Genomic DNA, 22356 nt, shown 5'->3' with positions numbered 1-22356 from the left:
GAGAGGAGACTCTACAGATAGATAGTTTGCCACACTGAGAGACAGGTGAAGAAGGAGACAGAGAGAGGTCACTCCTGTTGCGATTGTCTGTTGAGAAAACCAAAGACTGTGTAACCAGTGGAACTTGTGGTAAAGACAAAACTCCAACTATGGCTATGTGTTAGCAATTTCTGACCAAAGGGACATGGAATGAAGAACTGAGCATAAAATATTTGTTTTTAATTTATATATTCAAATGTTTGTAAAATAGAAAAGATGTATCCTGAATAGTGGAACTAGAGTCAGGGCCTATGTCCCATGGAAGCAATCTTATTGACAGGACACCAGGAAAAGAGGAAATGTGGGGTTGTTAGACTGGAAACAATTCAGCCACATGTTTTTATTAAGTTCCATTTGCTCAACTAACCTGCATTCAGCATCAATTGTTACAAATGAAATAGGGAGTTGCAGGAATTTTTTTTCTGCTTAGGTCTACTATTGACAGATGACATGTCCATTACCCTACTCCAGTTTCTTTATCATGGGTAAAAAATAACACTGACATGTTCTGGCCAGGTAAAAAAGTAGTGTGAAGTGGATCTAGTGGCAGATTCCCCTGGTCCAGGCACTGTGGAAGATGGATGTACTGTGTGACTGGGAGGGGAGTGACAGGGGCAGGGCTGCAGCATGCAGTGTCTTCCATAACTTAGAGATACCTCTGGCTCTATCTAAATTATGCCAGAGGCCTACCCAGCCTTGAAGTAGCACAGGACAAGAGGGCAACAAGCTGGCCTAAAGCTTCCCTGGACCCCCTCATCCTGGGCTGCCTCTTAGACAGCACAGAATCTCAATCAGATGTGTGTGCTTGTGTGAAGAAAAGAATCAGTGAAATGGACCATGGTTTCATGTAGCATATCTATGCAGGTGTCTAATATCCTATATGTGGATTAGGAAGTTGATTTCCATCCTTCTTATGCCAACATTTATACTTTTACACAGAGTTATAGCCCTGGTTGAGCTCCCTCTTGCAATCAGACACTAGTCTGTAATATTGGATCTAACCCTTAGATCCCACATGCCTCCAAGCCTTCTGGGGCTGAGCAGTATCCAGATACTGTCTCTTAGTACAGTTACAATCTTGGGGTACAGAATATGGGACTTCACAGTCCAGTGGCTCTAGCCCTCAAGACCTGTGCTGACTTCTCAAGCCTGCTTAGTAGCTTAAGCATTCCCTACCCAGAGCTTCACTTCATGGTATTCCTGTTTACTCTTTAACCCGTTATTTAAACAAGGGAACACTCAGAATTTGCAGAGTAACTTCTAAACCGGACACACTTGTTCCATTGACAAAGGAAAAGAGTTACAGATCTGTCTGTTACAGCTATCCCCCTATTCCATTTTGTTTCTTACAGCTGTCCCCATACTCCATTTTGTTTTTGTTCTCCTCCTGTGGCCACCCCTCCCTGGCTGTTAAGTTGTTTACCAGGGCCACTGCCCTTCTCAAAGGGAAGGCCCCTTAAAGTTGTTTACCAAGAGCCATTGCCCTTATCAAAGGGATGGCCACTTGTGCTGCGTGCTAAGTGGGACCACTGCCCTGTTCAAAGGGTTAGTCCTGTTATCACCTTGTTAAACCTGGGCTTGGTGTAGGGTAGGCAATGTCCAGAGCTGCAAGACCTATTGTGTTTTTAAGATCCTGGGCATGAGTCATAGGCCTCATGTGCTTTTGAGTCACCTATTGCACAGGACACCTATTGCACAGGACTCTGCCCAGGCACGTCTCTGTGCTCACCTGCAGTTTTTCCCTGTGTCTCCTCCCCTGTGACAGAGGAGCCCTATCAGGATTACTGGCGGGAAACTGCCTGAGTTTGCCTTTAAAAACAGGCATTTTTGAAACAAACATCAGAAAGGTTCCTGCATTGCTGCCTGGTCTGATCAGCCAGGGGTTCTGGGGGGGTCCCTTTCTCTGCGCTCTCGTTTTATTTTTGAGCGTACCCCCGTTTTTTAACCCCCCCCACGAAGAACGAATTGCTGCCTGAGAGATCTCCTGATTATCGAGAACGTACCGAGCCCTCCTTGCTTCTCTGAGCTGCTGCTTTGCCTTTGCTGCTTCCTTGGGGACTGGTAAGAATCCCCTCTGTGAAACTTTCTATACTTTTATTTTATACTTTAGCTGCTGGCTCTGTTCCCCAGCACACAGACTCAAGCTAAACCTTGGTCTGTGTCTTAAAACCTCTCTTAAACTCCGCGGCGCTTTGCGCTAAAAATAAGTTTGTGCCGCGGCTAAGCTCTGCTCCTGTGGGCTTTGCTTCGGGGCTCACTGCTTTCAGCCGTATCCACTGCTGCAGCCACCATCCCTTGGCTTCCTTGGGGCTGCATCAAGCTTGGGAGCTGTATCCTGGGCACATACCACTCTGCCCTCTGTAACTTCCCATAGCATAAGGTGCACCATAGGTTTTTTTTTTAGTTTAATAAGTCATAGTTTGCTAAGATTGTAGCGCTTGTAAGTTTTCACCTGCCTTGCTATAGTTTGCTTGTTTTGTTGCTCCGTATAGTTGCTTGTTATAGTTTTGCTTAGAATTGTGATATTTGTTGTTTTGCCTAGTCGTTGGTTAAGATAGATTTAAAAAGCCATTGCCTGGTTGTATTCTGTACCTGTTTTTTACTTGTATAAGCTGCTTGTCATTTTATATAAATTTGATTAAGTTAGACGATAGATAAGGTTTTTGCTGTTTGAATTCATCTTCCCGCTGTCCGATCTCTCCCTGAACTTTTCCTGTGTCTGTTTTTCCCCCGCTCCAATCTCCCCTCTGTGTACTTCTCCGTGTCTCCCTGTTATAAACCCTTTGCTGCTTTTCCCCCGTATCTGCACTCTCCCCGAACTTCCCAACCTTTGCTGCTTTTCCCCCGTATCTGCACTCTCCCTGAACTTCCCTCTTTGCTGCTTTCCCCCCGCGTCTGCATCACCCTCCAAACTTCCCCAGACTGGTGTTGTTGCTTCTCCCCTATGTAACTTCCCAAACCCTTTGCTTGCTTCTTTCCTTCTTTTACTCCTCCACTTGTTGCTTAAACCCCTCTACCCCTTCTTTACACTTCTCTGCTGCCTCTCCCTGTATCCCCTGTGTTCATCCTCCCTGCTTCTCTGCTCTCCCTACGAAGATCACCCATCACACTGCTCCGTTTGTCTTTCACCCCGCTGCCCGCAACTTCCCTGAAGTGCTCTCCGCTGCTGCAACCTTTCTTCCTCAGCGTCTCCCCATTCTCCACGTGCCTTCTCATCGCTTGCACGTTCAGCACTCCTCCCCTCTTGCCTGCTCCAGACTCCCCTTAAGCGCGCTCCAGCTGCTCTTGTCTTCCTGTTGTCCAGCCCCCTCCTGAGGACTGCTCTGGGCTTCACCCCGCAGGGCTTCAGAGTCTCTCGCTGCTTGCAGCTGCACTCTCCTCTCATCAGTTGCCACTAATCATTCACTCCCTCCCCACTCCTGTTTCTTGACCCAGCCTTTAGGTACACTCTTGCAGATTATCTGCTATCACAGCCTCACAAATTAAGTCATTAATTTCTTTTATACTGTTACATTGCATAATTTCACTTATCACCCATATTGTATCATTGCACTGTGTATTCACATTTTACTTGTGGTTATAACACCCCATTGGTTGCCTCACTTTTTCTGATATATTTTGTATTTGCATTGATACCATTGTGTTACATTGTGTATAAGGCCTATTAACCACTTAATACATTCTATCTAAGATTGTTGACCATTTTATTATAGAAGCTACCATTTTACTTTGCATTTCTTTTTGGTACGTTTTGCATTCCACACTGTATCTAGAGTTGTTCCTATATAAAAGTTAGTTGCTTATTGACTGTACTGTATCCCATTGTGCTGAAACCCACTTACTGTACCCCACTGTTAGAACTCCCTACACTGTTCAATAAGAAGAAGCGCCCCCATCATTGTCTATTGTAAACACCCCATACACCCCATCCCATCATATTTCATTGTTAAATTCCCACCACTTCCTTTTTCCTTTAATAAAGAAATTAATTGGCACCCCACCTGTGTGGTAATTGCTCCCCAAGATCCCATATACCTGCAGGCAGGGACAAGATCGAGGCAAAAGGAACAAATACCTGCAAGCAATTTTTTTCTTCCATTGTCTTTACCACTCCAAGACCTTTTTTGGATTCTTGTTAGTGCCCTTTTAGTGTCCCAAGACCCTGTTACACTCCAATCCCATCCTCCTACTCAGTCTTGCTGCTCTGGACGATGGATGACCGATGAAAGAAAGCTCCCCTGGCTTGAGATGATCTGGTCCTAAAATAGAGTTCTGGCATCCTCTGTGAGATGACCCCTCAAACAGTTTCAAATCTGACATCAGGTTATCAGTTGCTAACCACTAGGTCTTCTTCCCCCTTTCCTCTCACCCTAGGGTCTAGGCTGTGAAAAGAGAACCTTCTGGACTTCATCCAGCCTATTGTTTTAGGGTGGACCTATTTGAATGGAAGACCATCTGGGTTGAGGACTTCTGGAATATTTTCCATTGTTAGCCCCTCTGCTAGCTGCTTGACATCCACTGGATGCCCTAGCTCAAAATGGAGGCTACCTTGCAAAAGTGAAGAGCACAGTGTACAATCAATTTGGCATTCACAAAACAGAATGAAGTTTGCAGATTGATACAGACATATATTTGTCTCTATACATGTCATTGTATATCTGTCGCACATAGACTTTGTGCAGGACAGCAGAATTTTACTTTCTTACTCAATAATTAGGTACAATCAAATGAGTTAAAGCAAGGTCCTTTTAATGTACTTGCATTTTTATAGGTTACTTCCTCATTTTAACAACTACAAAACAAATATACAGAAGCTAAAATAGAACCTCAAACCCACGGAAATTTAAGAGTTTGCATGGCTTTTGAGATGATACCTTACTGAATAAAGCTATGTAATGCAACTATTACAATGTTTTAATGCAGATTATGTATGAAAATAGATTTGAAAAATTTACCCTTGAAGCAGTTGCTAATTTTTGTATATGTTAATAACTTGGCTGGTTTATTATCCATGTATTTTGAAGAACGAAAGGGCATAAAGAAGAGTACAGATTAACAACCAATATTTTCATTTTTAAAAAATAACTATATTTTAGTTATGAGGTTTCAATAAAGCTTCCAAAGCCATTATCTTTTTTTTCCTCTTTGCTTTCCTATAACTTCAAACCAGATTTTTTTTAAACGGTAAAATATTTTTTTAAAATACTTTGGAGCAGAGCTGAATTTTGTATTTGGGCTTATGAATCCATTTTTCACCATCTCCCACAAATTTTACTGATTCTGTACAGATGATTCTTACATATTCAGGCCCAAACTTTTCTGAGTCATTTAACATGCATGCAAAAAAAATATGCATGGGGGGAGGAAGGGAAAGGAAGGGAACCTTAGCTTCTCTTCTTCTGCTGCAGAAGTGGAATCTATCTGTTTTAGCTGAGGGACAGTGCATAGTTACCAGTATTTTAAAAGGTTTTTTAGAGATACTTTTCCAAAGGCTCAATTGAGCCTTTTAGCCATAACCCATAGTAAGAACATATGCAAAGCTACAGCACCCAACAGGGCCGGCTCCAGGCCACAGCACGCCAAGCACGTGCTTGGGGCGGCACACCGCGGGGGGCGCTCTGCCGGTTGCTGGGAGGGCAGCAGGCAGCTCCGGTGGACCTCCCGCAGGCATTTCTGCAGAGGATCCGCTGGTCTCGCGGCTTCGGTAGACCTGCCGCAGGCGTTTCTGCGGACGGTCCGCTGGTCCCGCGGCTCTAGTAGACCTCCCGCAGACACGCCTGCGGCAGCTCCACTGAAGCACAGGACCTTCGGATCCTCCGCAGAAATGCCTGCGGGAGGTCCACCGGAGCCGCGGGACCGGCAAGCGGCAGAGCGCCCCCCACGGCGTTCCGCCGTGCTTAGGGCACCGAAATTGCTAGAACTGGCCCTGGCACCCAATATGGAGCACTGAGAAGCATTTTGTAACAGGGAGATAGAATTACTTCTAGAGCTACTGGGTACATAGAGGCTTGTTGAGATTAGCCTTATTGCATACCCACATCTGGCTGCTCAGCTCTACTCTCTAGGGCTATGGGAGATGACTCATGGTTATACCTCCTCCACACACAATCTTTGAGCTCTATGCTTCCCCAGGGAGAGTTACCAACTCTCATGATTTTGTCATGATTCTCATGGAATGGGTTACCTATGGAGGTGGGGGAATCTCTGTCCTTAGAGGTTTTTAAGGCCCGGTTTGACAAAGCCCTGGCAGGGATGATTTAGTTGGGGTTAGTCATGCTTTGAGCAGAAGGTAGGACTAGATGACCTCCTGAGGTCTTTTAAAACCCTGATCATCTATGATTCTATGCTTATTTTTTTCCTTTAAAGCCCCAGCTCCTGGAGTCAATTGGATATGTGATTATTTCAGTCCTCATTCTTAAAGAAAAAGCAAGTTTCTCACCCTTGTAGCTATGGAGAAAGCTTCAAAATGTCTCAGTGCACCCTAAAAGCTCAAAAAGCAGAAGGCAAATAAAAACATTAAATTATTTTTACATAATCTCATGGTTTTAAAACCAAATCTCATGATTTTTGATGAGCCTGACTCATGGTTTTTGAACATTTGGGAATGGCAATAGTGGGGATGGAGCAGTCCCTGCATTCTCCATAAGGTAAGAACTGCAGTTTTGCTAGTTTATACCTCCCTCCCTCTCACTGAGCACTCACATAAGGACCAGGAAGAATCTGTGCCCTATTAAGCTGGGAATTTTGAGATGCTTGTATCCCAGCTTCTGGGAAGGGGTGCATTCCACTGAATTTTATCCCTTCTGTTACTAACATAATTAACTAATTAATCATCACTGTGAAGCAGGAGATTATTATTAAGGTCATTTTAGAAATAGGGAAAATAAGGCAGAAATGTTACATGATTTGATCAGGAACTGGTCAGAGTCAGGATAAGAATAAGGAGATCCTAGATCATATATCTAGTCCATTAAACTATGCTGCCGGTCACTCTGATGAGCTCCATCAAAATCCATGTTAGCTGCACTGCAAAGGAGTTTGCTCGGCTAAGGCAGTCAGCTAGCAAAGAGATTAGGTGGGAGGGTACTATTGTTAATACTGGCATAGCTCTTCACAGTTGTGAACTGATATGGGGTCCTCCCCTAAATCAAAAGACCTCTGTACAGCTAGTCAGAAAACGTTGGGGTGGGTCCTACTGAAAATGGTGAACAAAATGAATGGGGGGGAGAAACAGTTTTCAGGTTTTTGTCTCCCTCCCACCACGCCCCACCTTCAAAAAGAGGGGATTGTTTTTCTTGTTTTGAGGAAAGTAGATACTTCCTTTAAAATTTTTTTTTAGTTGAAAACCTATATTCCATCCAAAAAAATTTTAAATAGAAAAATTTTGACTGGTCCTTGACTGGTGTCCATGATCTTTTTGGACTTAGAGATCAGGAGTGGGCAGCTGTAGGGGCACTCTTCATAATCTGTGATTTTGCTGAACAACAAATAAACTTTCAACCCTAGCAATCAGTTTACATGGCCTTTCTGAGGAAGGGACTGTCCTTTTGTTCTGTGTTTGTGCAATGGGGTCCTGTTCTATCACTGGAGTCTTAGGTACGACAGCAAACTAACTAATAAAGGCTAAATGCATACTTTTAAAAAGGGGAAACAGAGATTAGTTCTATCACATCTAGGTCCTCCAAATACAGGGAAAGGGGACTTTTGTGTGGAATGAAACTTTTTATAACAGATTTTGGCCTGAACCTATTTTTATATTTAAGTTAAAATCCCAGGAGGTATAAGGAAACCCGGGTAGTTTAATTACAATTTAGCTAGTGCTGCTAAAATAAAGAACTCAACTCTCTTTTATAAGGCTTGAAATTTTTCCCCACAAGATCTTGCAAAGGGGCACAGCCAGACATCACCGGGGGAACAAAAGATGACAACCATGGTAAACCTTGGCTGAATGTGATAATTTCATTGTATTAGTTCCTAAAGATTGTGCAGTTCTTGAATATTACAGTGTGAATAGCTAGCAAGTGCCACTTATAAAACAATGAGTGGAGTAAAGTATGGTAATTCTGAAATCCTTAACTCTTCAAAAAAAGTTCATTATTTCTTAAAAGGGTGACTTGTGAAGCAACAGCAAGCAAACAAACAATGTCTATACTTGCTTGAAAAATAATGAGATTACTATTAGTGACTTGATTGATTTGTTTGCCATGACACTTCCTTAAGTATGATGTAGTCTTTGCTGTTCATAATAGAAAATCATATCCTTTCCTCAATCTGGAAAGCAAAAAAATAACTTGCCAGTTTGATGATCCATTTCTATGTTACACCATTTGAACAGTAATAATGCTGTTCAGGACTCATGGATCTTCATTTCCCTTTAAAATTATACCTTTTTCTGTGTAAAATCACAGGTAAACATGCTTATTCAATGTCTATCAGACTGGCAGTTTGTTCAGAAAATGGAAGAGTGGCTCTCAAACTTATTGAAATCTATGCCATTTCCTACTATCACTTTATATACAAAACTTATAGACCGAAACAGAATTTTGAGGACCAATATATTTCATCCCACTCTCTGACAAGAGAATTACTAAGACATAGTGGAATTTTTAGTTCCAAGTGACTTTCTTTCAGAAATATAAAATATCAGACATAGGTAGGGTTAGCTAAAATATGTTGGATTAAGGAGGCTTTTTGTAAACCCTCTATTCAGAAAAAGGGACAGTTCTGTCACTGAATACAATTTCCTTTTAAATGTATATGTTTTCTTTCAGTTTTGTCTTCCTGGTTTTAATAAAAAGGGACATGTTCTTTTCTCTGATAAAGACAAAAAGAATGTTTTCCTTCTGCATATATATTACATCCCAATCCAGCAAAGCATTTAACTATATGCCCAGAAGTAGCTTAATTGATTCTAATAGGACCACTTAGATCCCTGAAATTAAGTATGTGTTTAAATGCTTTGCTGCATCAGGCCCCATACCTCCTATAATCAGGGTCCTTTTTCAGTCAATGGGACTGAGTAAGAACTTTTCAGTCAGTTGGCTGAATAAGAACTTCATAACTTGTCCAAGAGCATAAGTAATTAGAGAAAGGGGAAACTCCCACACCCCAGCATTTGCTATTATCAGTTAAGAATGTGTTAAGAAAGTGTGAGCACATTCTTTTTGCAACTCACCTGTGCACACTTTCAATCTTCAAGTAAGAAGAAGTAATCAGTTGCAATAACATCTACATTTCCCCTCTATTCAAATGCCATTGTCATCTCATTTATGTGGGCAAAAGCCATAGTCAATTTAGAAAGTAATCAGAAGGAAGAAGTAGACAAGTGCAATTTGCAGGCAGGAAATATCCATGTCAATTCAAGTGAAAGAGCAGGTTTCCTCCTTGGGACTCAACTCATTTTTTGTACTGAGAAAGGATGCAGAAATGATGTTACTCTGACAGAAAGTATATTTCCCTTGAAATCCAGATGTATTATAAGATGAACAGGATCAGCATCATTGTGTATGTTGAATCTCACCAAAAAAGAAAAATTCAAATAACTTTGTGGATCTAAGTTCAACCTCTAAAAATATGTTGATATAATATTGTAGTCAAAATTCAATGTACAAGAGCAAGCAAGTCCATTCATAGTTAATGTTGAAACCCTACTTATACTGTACTTTGTTGTGCATACATTGTATACCACCATTGTGATATACCAGGGTACAGTTGGGACCAGGGGTGGGCAAACTTTTTTGCCTGAGGGCCACATCTGGGCATAGAAATTGTATGGCAGGTCATGAATGCTCACAAAATTGGGGTTTGGGTGCAGGAGGGGGTGAGAAATTTGGGGTATAAGAGAATGCTCTAGGTTGGGACCAAGAGGTTCAGAGGGTGGCAGGGGGATCAGGGCTGGGGCAGGGATGCAGGAAGGGGAGTGGGTGTGCGGGCTCTGGCGTGGGGCTGGGGATGAGAAGTTTAGGGTGCAGGAGTGTGCTCCAGGCTGGGATCAAGGGGTTTGGAGACTGAGTGGGAGATCAGGGCTTGGGCAGGGGGTTGGAGCATGGGGAGAGGCTCAGAGGTGCAGAGTTCGAGTAGCACTTACCTCAAGCAGTTCACAGAAGCAGTGGCATGTCCCTTCTCCAGCTTGGAGACGCAGCCAGGCTGCTCTGCACACTGCCCCATCCAGAGGGACCGCCCCTGAAGCTCCCATTGGAGCTCCAGAGGGGGCCATTGTAATGCGTAGGAGCCAGAGTAGGGCCATGTCATGGCTTCTGGGAGCCGCATGGTGCAGCCCTCGACCCAGCACCCTGGCTAGAGCACCAGAGCGGGGCCGAGCCGTGTGGTGTGGCTCCCGGTCCAGCACCCTGGCCGGAGTGCTGGAGCTGGGCAAGCCCCAGACCCTACTCCCCAGCAGGAGCTTGCAGGCCGGCTTAAAACAGCTCGCACACTAAATCCAGCCCACGGGCAGTATTTTGCCCACCCCTGGTCTAGACCAATAGGGGGCTATCACTTCTGACCTGCGACCTCAGGTGCCTTACAATACCTTGCTAAGGGCTGCTTACAAACAGCCTTCCTGCATGCAGGTCACACTCGAATGTCTGTATGTAACTGGAGCCTGCCAGCCATACTTGGGTGACATTCTGGCTCTCCTAAGCCTGGGGTATGCTTCAGGGTGACTCCAACGCACTCCCAGTCTTGGATTTCCCCCTGAAATGTATGTCCTGTACTGCCCAGCCCTCTCCTAGACAGTATAAATATTTTAAATCCATTATTCATTTATGGGAATAATATGCCAGTTTATTATCTCAAATTCAGACACTTTAATTTAAACACACTGGATTAGATAAAACAGTAAAACAAGTTTATTAACTACTAAGAGAGAGTTTTTATGTGAGTACAAGTAATGAGGCATAAAAGTCAGAAATGGTTACAAGAAAACTAAAGATAAAGTGTTCACTAATGCCTAATTTAACTGACTATATTAGGCCTGGTCTATACTACACGTTTAAACCAATTTTAGCAGCACTAAACCGATTTAACGCTGTACACGTCCACACTACGAGACCCTTTATATCGATATAAAGGGCTCTTTAAATCGGTTTCTGTACTCCTCCCCAACAAGAGAGTACCGCTAAAATCGGTATTACCATATCGAATTAGGGTTAGTGTGGCCGCAAATCGATGGTATTGGCCTCCGGGTGGTAGCCCACAGTGCTCCACTGTGACCCTCTGGACAGTAATCTGAACTCGGATGCAGTGGCCAGGTGTGACGAACTGGGACTGTTCTTAATGTTTACTCTGAATACTGTGTTGGTGCCTCAGTGTCCCCTAGGCAGTTCTTAAGTATCTAGGTGGTGGGATAAGGGTGTGTGATTGCTGCAGAGCAAAGGGCCAGTGCACCTAAATGCCTGGCACTACTGTCTCCTGCAACTGATGGCCTGGGCCCCTCCTCTGCAAGGTGCCAACTGAAGGTGTGAGACAAAGAGATTCAGGTGACCTCCTGGCCGGAAGGAGCTTGAGCAGAGAGCAGGGCTGGAGGGGTGATTGTCTGGAGCTTGCTGGGATGACTAGTGAAGTGCAGACTGGGGTCTGGTTCACTGCCCCCAGAATGGACCCGGAGGCTCTGGTTCGCTGTATCTCAAGCTCTGTTCTAGACCCTGTTCCTGTTCATCGAATAACCTCTGTTTTGCTGGCTAAGAGTCACGTCTGACTGCAAGTGGGGTGCACGAACCTGTGGCTTCCCCAGGACCCCGCCTGGGTGGCTCACTGTGGGAAGCACACGGAGGGGCTAGGATGCGTGAATGCTCCAAGAGAGACCCAGGAGGTGAAGACGTGTGAGCTTCTTGCCCTGAACAAGTCTGCTCCAAGAGGAGAGGAGGCTCCCCAGAAGCCTCTGATTGACTTATATTTGGGAAGAGCAGTTCCAGAGCATCGCCCGGCGCACCCGTGACACCAGGTAAACAGGAAAACTCGCACCCACGAAATTTTGATTTTCATTTCCTGTTCGCCAGCATGGAGCTCTGATCAGCACGGTGTGGCGATGCATCCCAAATCCAAAAGAGCTCCAGCATGGACCGTACGGGAGATACTGGATCTGAATCACTGTAATGGGGAGACAAATCTGTTCTATCAAAGCTCCGTTACAGAAGATGAAATGCCAAAAGCGTTTGAAAAAAAAATCTCCAGGCTACACCAGTGCTGCGTGGCAAGCATAACCGGGAAGCCAGAGACTCAAATGAGGCTCATGGAGAGGGAGGGGACTGAGGACTCCAGCTATCCCACATCCACAGCAGTCTCCGAAAAGTATTTGCATTCTTGGCTGAGCTCCCTACCAATGCCTGTAGGGTCAAACACATGTCCGCATGGTTCTGGGAATAGCTCGTCAATTTACTCCCCCCGCCCCGCACATGAAAGAAAGGAAAGAAATAGTTCTTGACTTCTTTCAATGTCACCCTATGTGTACTGAATGCTGTGGTAGACGCGATGCCTGCAGCAGTGAAGACAGTATCCGGCTCCTTCCCCTCCCGGTGGCAGACGGTGCATATACTGATATCCATCATCACTATCAGCCCGTGAGTGCTCCTGGCTGGCCTGAGGCAAGGCTGGTTGGCGCCTGGGTAAATATAGGATAACTCCCGTGCATTCCCAGTAGATGATACAGAACGGATGTAACCGTCTTCATCATAGCAACTGGGGCTGAGCTCCATCAGCCCCCTTCTTTCCTGTGTTAGAAAAAGATTCTGTACTGCCTGGACCTATCATAGTAGCAGCATCTGGTCTTCTCTCTCCCGCACCGCTTAATGTTCTGCCTTGACGTCATAGCCCTGAGAGGCTGCCTCCCCTGCATTTTTATCTCACTAACAAGTTTCTGTTTTCTTATTCCTGCATCTTTATAACTTTCATGACACAAATGAGGGGGACACTCACGGTAGCCAGGGAAGGTTGGGGGAGAAGGAAAGCACAGGATCTGAACACAGAGCACCTGTGCTCTCTGAATACACTGATTCTCTATAACTTGCCCAGTATTCTAGGCAGGACTGACTCTATTTTAGAAACCATAGAAGGAGGATTGACTTCAGGGAGTCATTTCCAGTTTCTTTTGCGCCCGACCGGCCGATCTCAGCCAGGGGCACCCATGATAGCAGCACACAGTACAGAGGACAGATAACCATCATCTCATTGCCAATTTACCCGGCAGCAGACAGGACAGAGTGACTGATAACCATCTCTGCTATCATGCAAGAGCAGAATTGAATGCTGCTGTGTTAGCGTGGAAGTATCGTCTCTGTCCGCACATCCAGTGTCACATACGGTGAGTGTAAAAAAAAAAAAAGTCATGAATGCTCCTAATGGTTGCCGTGATGGACGTCTGCCAGGGCACCCAGGGAAAAAGGGTGCGAAATGATGTCTGCCATTGCTTTCCGGAGAAGGAATGACTGACGACAATTACCGCAGAACACCACCGACAATGATTTTGCCACCATCAGCCACTGGGCTCGTCAACCCAGAATTCTAAGGGGCAGGGGAGACTGCGGGAACTATGGGACAGCTACCCACAGTGCAACACTCTCGAAATCGATGCTAGCCTCGGACCATGGACGCACACCACCGAATTAATGTGCTTAGTGTGGCTGCATGCACTCGATTTTATACAATCTGTTTTATAAAACTGGTTTATGAAAAATCAGAATAATCCCGTAGTGTAGACATACCCTTAGATTCAAGCAAAGTTTCTCACTGCATGCTCCACCAGATTACTGACCAAAAACCAGGTTAGGACCACTCCCCCAGGGTCCAATGACTGCTTCCTTTGCCTCTTCAGGTGCAGTGAATGCAGTGGACAGAGGAAGAAGAGTGGCGGGGAGTGCCTTGGGGTGCTTGTCCTTCCCATTTTTAGTTTCAGTTAGTCTCTTGAAAAACATTTCCAGCTGGGCACTAGGAGACAAAGTCTATGTGGAAGGATGTTCCCTGCTGGCTTTTTCTCATATATTCAAACTTTGTTCCCCTCCCTGCATGATAGCTCTGTTTAATGCTTAAATGCAAATTAAACAGAGCACCCATTCCTTTGTTTATGCTGTTTGCAAACTGCTGTTTGGGCAGGACTGGGGGGTTTGGAACGTCTTGAAAATCTTGCAACTTCTCCTACAATGTTGCCACATACATGTTATCAGGATGATACTGACCAGCAAATTATGAATTTTCAAATGATACCTTACAAGACATGCCTTATACAAAATTTATTACAATAGTGTGTAGTAGTATCATATTACCATAATAATGTGTAGTATTTATTACCATATGTATAGTATCCATTGTTGGAAGACCCCCGTAATATATAAGCACACATTACTGTTGTGCATGGTGGAGAAGGGTGGGCCAGTCTAGTTGACATGCTTCACTGGCTGTGTCTTCCCCTAGCTCACTCAATTCCAGATTCCAGTGGGTGGCTAAGTCACTGTTTTCTAAGTCACACAAATATTTTTGAGAAAACATTTAAAACCACTTTTCTTTTGGCGGAGGCCACACAAGATTTTTTTGTGTCCAGAAAATAAAGAGAGACATTTTAGAGCTAAGTTTTAGGACAGGATTGGCTGCTGCAACCAGTAATACAGTTTTAACTCTAATGAACTTGCTGAGCATTTACACAAGAAAACTAAGCATGCTTGGAGAAAAATACATGAAAAAGAGTCAGTTTCACATTATGATAGGAAGTCTTATTAGGTCACTGATACCACACACTGTGTGTAATATGCTCTGAATAAAAAAGTTGGCTTAGTATAAATAAGCCTTTTTTTTTTCTTATTTCTGCCAACTTTAACCCAAACCATAAACCACAAACAAATTAAGTAGTATAAATGTTCTTCCATTTCTTTCTACTATCCTTCCATTTCCTTCCTCTCTCCCCCACCCCTTTCTTCCATCCAAAGTGCCCAGCCATAGATGCTTTTACAGTAATCAGAATGTAACATTACAAAATAAAACCACATAGAATGCATCTGTGGATATTGGGCTGCCCATATAAAACCACAATAATATCATTCCTAGTCTCACATCTGATTGCCTTCTTCCCACTCCATCCTAGACACTTCCAAAGGGATGAGCTTGCAGTGTTCCCTGGAGGTTAACAAATCCAGACTCCAGTGGACAGAGTGGTATGCTAAAGTACTGTTGATGTTTTATCACTATATAGGCTAAAGCATCACAAGATAAGATAATGCCAAAAATAAGTGGTGAAGCTGTAGGAGCAAGGGATAACTCCTTTCAGCTGCTATCTACATTCCTTCCTAGCTGAATTCTGCCTGATGCCCGTTTACTTAGCTGCTACACCAGAATCCAATCTGAAGCATCCCACTCATTCACTGGCAGACTCCTGGTTGCTGCTTACTAACCTCTCTATTAAGATGCCCCATTTATACTCTGCCCTGGAAGAGCAGGACTGAGTGGTGACTGGAAGTGGACCACTCCTAAACTGGACCTTTTTTGAGCACATTAGAGTCCATCCCTTCTCCCCATGGCTGCCTGTGGCAGTGGACGGGCTCAGGAGTCTATGCAAACCCCTCCTCCTCCAGGAGAATGGTATGAAATTAGCCCCACAGAAGCCTGGAATACCCTGTCTGTGCCTGTGAGGTTACTTTCACTCCATATAAGTCAGCTGGAAAAGCAGGAATCCATTGACTGAAACAACTGGAAATACAGCATATAGTACCTAGTCCATATATAACTATATGAGCCCTCTTCATGAGGAAAAAGGCCACAGGGGTCCACAAATTTGAGCTTGCACATTTTAATGCTAATTGTTGTTGTTTTTTTGAGAGGTGGGGGTGAGGGTGGGGGTGGGGATGGAGGAGGCATTCCACCTCTCCAGTACATGCAGGAAGGCGGTGGGTTGGCCTCTAAACCTTGGGATTTGGAGAACCCATGGAAAATCTGGGAACCAAGTATCTCCTCATTGGTTCTTGGCCAACTTTGGTCCTCCTTCCTTAAAGAGCCAATCCCCACTGGCCACTACTCATAAAGCCTCCTTCATGGAGGTTTCATGCAGGGATGAGAGTTGCAGAGTAAGATAATGTTACCTGGGTTCTATTACTCTCTAGCTGCAGTTTGAAGGAGATGATACCACATAGAAATGTTTCACGATCCCTGCCTCCTGCAAACCCATAGAAGTCAGTTCCACAGTGGACTCACAGAAGGTCTATCACTGAGCCAGCACTTATCCCCCACCTCCTGCCCATACCCTTGAGTTCATTCCCAGCTGAGCTGGATCGTTGTTACTCAGAAAAATGGAGAGGACAATTAGGTCCTTAGAAGGTGCACAGATTTCATAGGGGGCATGATTGGTGAAGCTTACGTCCACCAATTATCCCAAATTACCCATGGTCTGAAGCATAAAATAAATAATCTAAAACAATAAATTACGTTTACTTTGTGGCAGAGTTTTGAACCAAACTTCAGCTATATTAACCACAAGTTGAATTGTAGTTCCTTTCAATCATTCTATTAATATACAAGATTGAAACTTATTAGAGAATACACTGTGTTTAATTCATCTTCAAAAATCTTCTACAGGCTTTCCTAAATTTTGCCCTCTTCTTTCTTAAGTCATGTTCGACTTTTCATTATTCTCAGTGGCATGTGTCATTTGATTTAATCCTTCTTTCTAGGTTTTTACACTCTATGAAGCAGGACTGTTCTGTTATGCCAATTTATTTAGGGCTTTTAAAGTTGTTTTTCATGTTTAAGTCCTTTATGAGTGAATATAATTAGTTTGAGAGTTACAAATTATCAACTTTTTTAATGTTTATCCTAAGAAACAGAAAAGGCATAGAAGCTGTTCTTCTTGATAGCAGCTGTATCCAGTGTGTTTATGTGAGATTATTCTCATTAACTGGTACTGCAAACCTCACTTGATACAGTGGCATCTATAGGTAAAATAGCAGCTTACATACTCCTAATGTTAGCCAAGTTATTGCAGTGTCAAAAAATAAATGAGCAAAATAAAACCACACTCTGATAACATGAAATCCAACTATTACTCTGATATATAGAAGTAACGAGAATTTAACATACTAAGTTTTCAGGGCCAAATTCTTGTCTGGTATGCAACTCCAGTGACTGGGCACAACTCCAGTCACTTCAGAATTGCAGTCCTCAATTACACTGGAGTTGAATTTCATCCACATTTAAAAAAAAACCCCTCATATAGCAAAGAGATTTCCACCAACTTAAACAGGAGAAGGATTAGGCCCTTAATGAGACATTTTCTAACAAAGTTAGTGAGACAGATACAATTTGATTAAGAAACAGTGTCCTCATTCTATCGTGCCCAACCTATATAATTAGGGATGCAGAAACCAGTTTGGTTAAAAGAAAACTCACTCAAAACTGTGAGTGGCTGGTCTTCTACCAGGACATCCTCCTGACCTTGGGACTGGTTTCGGTTACCAAGTCTGTGGTGGTCACTGAGGAGGCAGATCTCCTCGTGGAGTCCCTGCTACACAACCCCCGGCATGGTGTGCAGGTGGGAGAGTCCCCCTCAGTGCTCCAGAGATTGGTTCTGGCAGGAGTCACCAAAATCAGAGCCCTCCTGGACTATGACCAGTAGATCCCATGGTTGGCTCATGCCTTACACCCCCTGGCACATATTCCAGGAGGTAAGAGAAGCCTTACTACTTGCCTCTTGACCTTTCTCTGAGCAGGTCCTGCAGGAGAATGCTCCCTGCCTACCTTTTACTCCTGGCCCTCTGGACCTCATCATCATGTCCCAGCCCCATGATTCCCCTCATTCTCCCTCATTACCCAAGTCAGCTGCATAAATTGCAGCCAGTTCATTTTTGAACCACATCTCAGAACCAGCTGCATGCACTCATGCTCCACACCTTTCATTTCCTCATCTTCGTGTCCCACCCTGACACCAAGTGGTATGACCTCTAACCATCTGCGGAGCATGAGGAATGCCATGGGTGGGCCAGGTTATATTCCGCTCTGGTCCCATGGCTCACAGGGCATATTAGTTGGTGGCTCCTTCATAGGGCTGTGAGCATGGGCATATATTTGGTGTGGTTCACCCCTCTCCCTGACATCTGCCCATTCTGTGATGTGTGGGAGACCCTGATACATATCTACCTCAAGTGCACCAGATTGCAGCCCTTTTTCTGGCTCCTCCATAATCTTCTCCTCAGGTTCTGGCTTCACTTTTCCCCACACCTCCTGCTTTTTGCACATCTATCCATGGCCTCACGAAGTTATGAGACCTCCTCATCAACCTCCTCCTGGTGCGGGCCAAGGTGGCCATTTATTCTACCAGAAGGATGATACTGGGTGGAGAGATGCTCTGCGACTGTGGGGCCTATTTCTGTTCTTCTCTTCAATCACATATCCAGAGTTCCGTTATGTATCACTGCATTTCAGAGTTCTTGCTGGGAAACAATTAGAGGTACGAAAATACTTATGAGAAATGCTGTATCAGTGGTATTTCCATCTGAAATAGAAATAGAGTTCTGAGAATTTTGTTAGGAAGTCTTTCCTCCCAAGTTTCCAGCCTCATTTTTCAGGTCCAAGAGGTTTGGATAAACATTCAGAAATTTGGGGTCATGTCTGAACTAAACCTCTGAATCACATTTGAGCCGTCCATATCCTTCATATTGATTTTTAACTCTTTAGTATACAAAAAGACATTGACATCTTTATTTAAAAAATTATATGCATATGCATCTCCTGAACTGTCTGTATTGCTGTCAATTTGTGGTACATTAGCAACAATTAAGTTGGTCACCAGTACACACGTTTATGGTTCATAAGACCTGCTTTGAGAAGAGTCTTTATAGGGCTTATCTTCACTTAACTGAAAATTTAAAGTGAAACAAAGCCTGGTAGGTTTAGTGGTGTTTTGTGTTGTAGGTTACATCAAAACTGTGATAAAAATAAAGATGCTGGACTATATTTTTACATCTGCATGTAAAAATAAACATTGTGCATAGAAACATGCTGATCCAGGCATGGCTTCAACAGACATATACTTTTGCATTGGGTAATTTGCGCACACTTCAAAATGCCCAGGAATAAATGTGCCCCAATCAATAAATGAAAGAATTTACAATGAGTCATCCAATAAGTAGGATGCAAATACAGAACACCTGAAGAAGAGCTGCCATCTTTTTAGAAAATATTAATGCAAAGCAATTAGCTGTTACAAGTTTTTAAAAAACCTCCAAAGCTTTTAGATGTGCTGAGATGCCATGTGAGCAATTTCCCTGCTCTTTTACTGCCTTGGTAAATCATTTATAAAGACAGCCTTAATACAAAATCCTCTTAGAAAATAACATAAAATATATTGATTACAAAATACTTTATCCCACCTTAAACTTATACATATCCAGTAAGTACTTCACTTATTACAAGGTAACTTGTGCAGAGTAACAACTTTCATTTTGCATCTAATAGGAAGCTCTTGAGACATAGGCAATTTGAGCAGGAAGACAGAGATGTGATTTGTCCAGCAGTGAAGAATTCCTAAAGGTAGAGGCTGCTGAGGTCAGGAGTGTAGGAAGGGTGCTGAGATTCTGAGGAACAAGAGAAGGGAACCATGCTGAAATCAGTACCTCAGCCTCCCAAAGCTGAATCCAAAGGTGAATCCTGCTGTCATGTACATCCACAGTTTAAGGATCTGATATTCAGATTTATTCTTTTTCATAATTAAGCTGATTTTAAAACATTAGCACATCTATGAAAAATCTTAAGGGAAGAGGATAATGATACAGTGTGATGCAAGTGTTTTTGGAGTCTGTACAAGCATATCTGGGGCCACCTGCAAAACAGTTAGACGGGTCCCCCAGCTGCTAGGCTCAAGATTAAAGAAACCAGGCTTCATTGAAGTAAATGGCAAAGCCCCCATAGTTTTCAATAGGGCCAGGATTGCCCCCTCAGTGTGTAACCTAACCCAAACCTCACTTTCCAAAAGCATGAAACTTCTAAACGATGCCAGCTATTGTGGAGAAAAGGGTGTCCGTTTGAACAGTACTCAGGCCAGTGGTCCATGGCTGCCTGTTCTGGTGGTGACTTTTGATTTTTGTAAACGATCATGAAGAACTTGAGTTTCTTTCATGTCTTCACCCTTGGAAGGTTATCATTCATGTCTGCTTTCATGCTGGAGTGTCTTAAAAACAAAATTGAACAAAACATATATGGAAGAAAAGAAATCATAAAATCTTTATTGTAGTCCTCACCCTTCCCTTTTTGAGCCTGGCTCTTGTTGGCCATTATTCACTGTGTTATGTTTAATTTAAGACCTAATCCTGTATGGGGATGGAGTCACAGGGAATTGAACATGCTCAACACTTTGCAGGCTTATGCTTTGGATGAAAAATCCTGAGGCGCAGGGTCCTTGTCTTCTTGTATTTCTATAAAGCACTATGCACACCTCCAATGCTGAATAAAAACTAATAACAGTAGGCTAACTTGATATTGGTAATGCATTATTTATTATTGTTTAAAACTTTCCTGACTTGGAGATTTTTTGGGTAAGTGTGTTGTTTAAAAGTTGCTAAATAAAAATCAGCATAGAGCTCCATCTGCAGTACTCCATGTGCACAGATTCCATGTTGAGGCCAATGACTGTGCAGTGTGAGCCAAGTGGATTCAGGATTGGGCCCTTTGCCAAGGTTTGACCAATTATCAGCACTTTAGAACCTTTGAACTAGTTACTGACTTTCTGTTACATTACAACTCCCCTGAGGCATCCAAAATTCCAGACCCTTTAAAAACAGTAGTTAAAAAGGAAAAGAAAAGTGCAGATAAGTAATTTACAAGTGGAAAGTGTTAGTCTTGCTGCTATTTTTACATTCTATAATGTCTTTAAAAAGGAGCAGATAGCACAGAGCATAGTGAGGTAATCAAAGTTGTATTTTTTTATGTTGATTAACCTTTCAGGTAAAGAATATGACATAATTAGGTAATTAAGAAAAACTGAGAGCTATTCCTTGCACAAAATCCTGACAGGATACCCTATTGATCCCTGGAAAAGCCTTTATATATAAGTAAATGGATATCAACTAAATGGAAGCACTACCTAGGAGACAGCTGAAGACTTTAACTTCTGTCTGCAAGAAATGTATTATTAATTCATAGCACATTGAATATAGTGCTTAGCTGACTTTCAATCTTAGCTCTGAGAGTACATACCAGATTCATAATATGCAGAGGATGTACTCTGAAGGGGGGTAAAACTATCATACTTCTCCCACTAGGAAGGATAAAACCAATAACATTAAAGAGATTTGGAAATATGATACGGAATTGCACTGTTTCCTGTTCTGACTGGATGAAGAGTTTCTACTGCAATTTTCAAGCTAAATAATCATAACAAAAAATCAAATAAATAAAATTTCAATTAACAAATTTTAAGGTAGAAAAACACCATTGCTAAAATGGAAGCAATTGTTTTTTTTTTAAAAAAGAGGCAAATGATATTTGCTGAGGGAATGGGTCATGAATGGAGCTCTAAGCACTTTTTACTAAAGAAACCCCATACCAAGCAGGAGCTGTGAAATGGAAACTTAGCCCAACTTCAGCAAAGTATTTGCTGCGGTTCTTGAGTCTTGGTTTGGTATAAAAAGCCACAAATCCATTGCTTCCCTGTGTCTGAATCAGGCTTGTTTTTAGTATTCACCAGTTCCTGCTCCTTTTGAGCTTAATGGGAATTTTGCTATTGACTTCAGAAGGGGCAGGCCCAATGCGAATGACAGCAGTATGATTGCATGGTAGGTTTATTTGGTTTAGGTTTCAAACTGAAATCTCAACAAAATGCTGTCAAAAACATGGAGTTTTGTATGTATGATGTTAGTCCCTTATGGGAGCTCTGGAGTAGAGTGCTACCAGTTCTTGTCTTGAAATAATCCTTAGTAAGTAACATGCCACCAAGTTTACCATGTCTGCGACAAGAGACGTAGGTGCTTCAAGTGCTAAGTCTCTGAGGACTCCAATGTCTAGTGGGTCCTAAAGAAGCATTCCCCAAGTAGTTTCAACACCATGCTTCTCGCAGTGGCCACAGATATTCTACTTCAGTGGCTCACTCCTCTCAACTGTCCCCTAAACTGCCTCATTATCTTCCCCCTGCTAGCCCTGAGCAGAAGGAATAGTTCTTGTTTCCCAGTGTTATAGCACTGCTATTTCATGTTCCAGCTGGGACTAGAAAGTCTAGAGGAAGGCAAAAATGTCAGTGCTGAACATTCTGGGGCCTCAGAAATGTTCATTTTGGGTGATGATTCAGGCTTTTTCTTATTTTATCCAATCTACTTTGCCCACTACTATCAATTTTTGCCCAAATCCCCACCAGAT

Source organism: Chelonoidis abingdonii, chromosome 6, assembly GCF_003597395.2.
Source record: "Chelonoidis abingdonii isolate Lonesome George chromosome 6, CheloAbing_2.0, whole genome shotgun sequence".
Taxonomy (NCBI): Eukaryota; Metazoa; Chordata; order Testudines; family Testudinidae; genus Chelonoidis; species Chelonoidis abingdonii.
The sequence above is the reverse complement of the archived record's forward strand: the minus strand, read 5'-3'. Positions refer to the sequence as shown.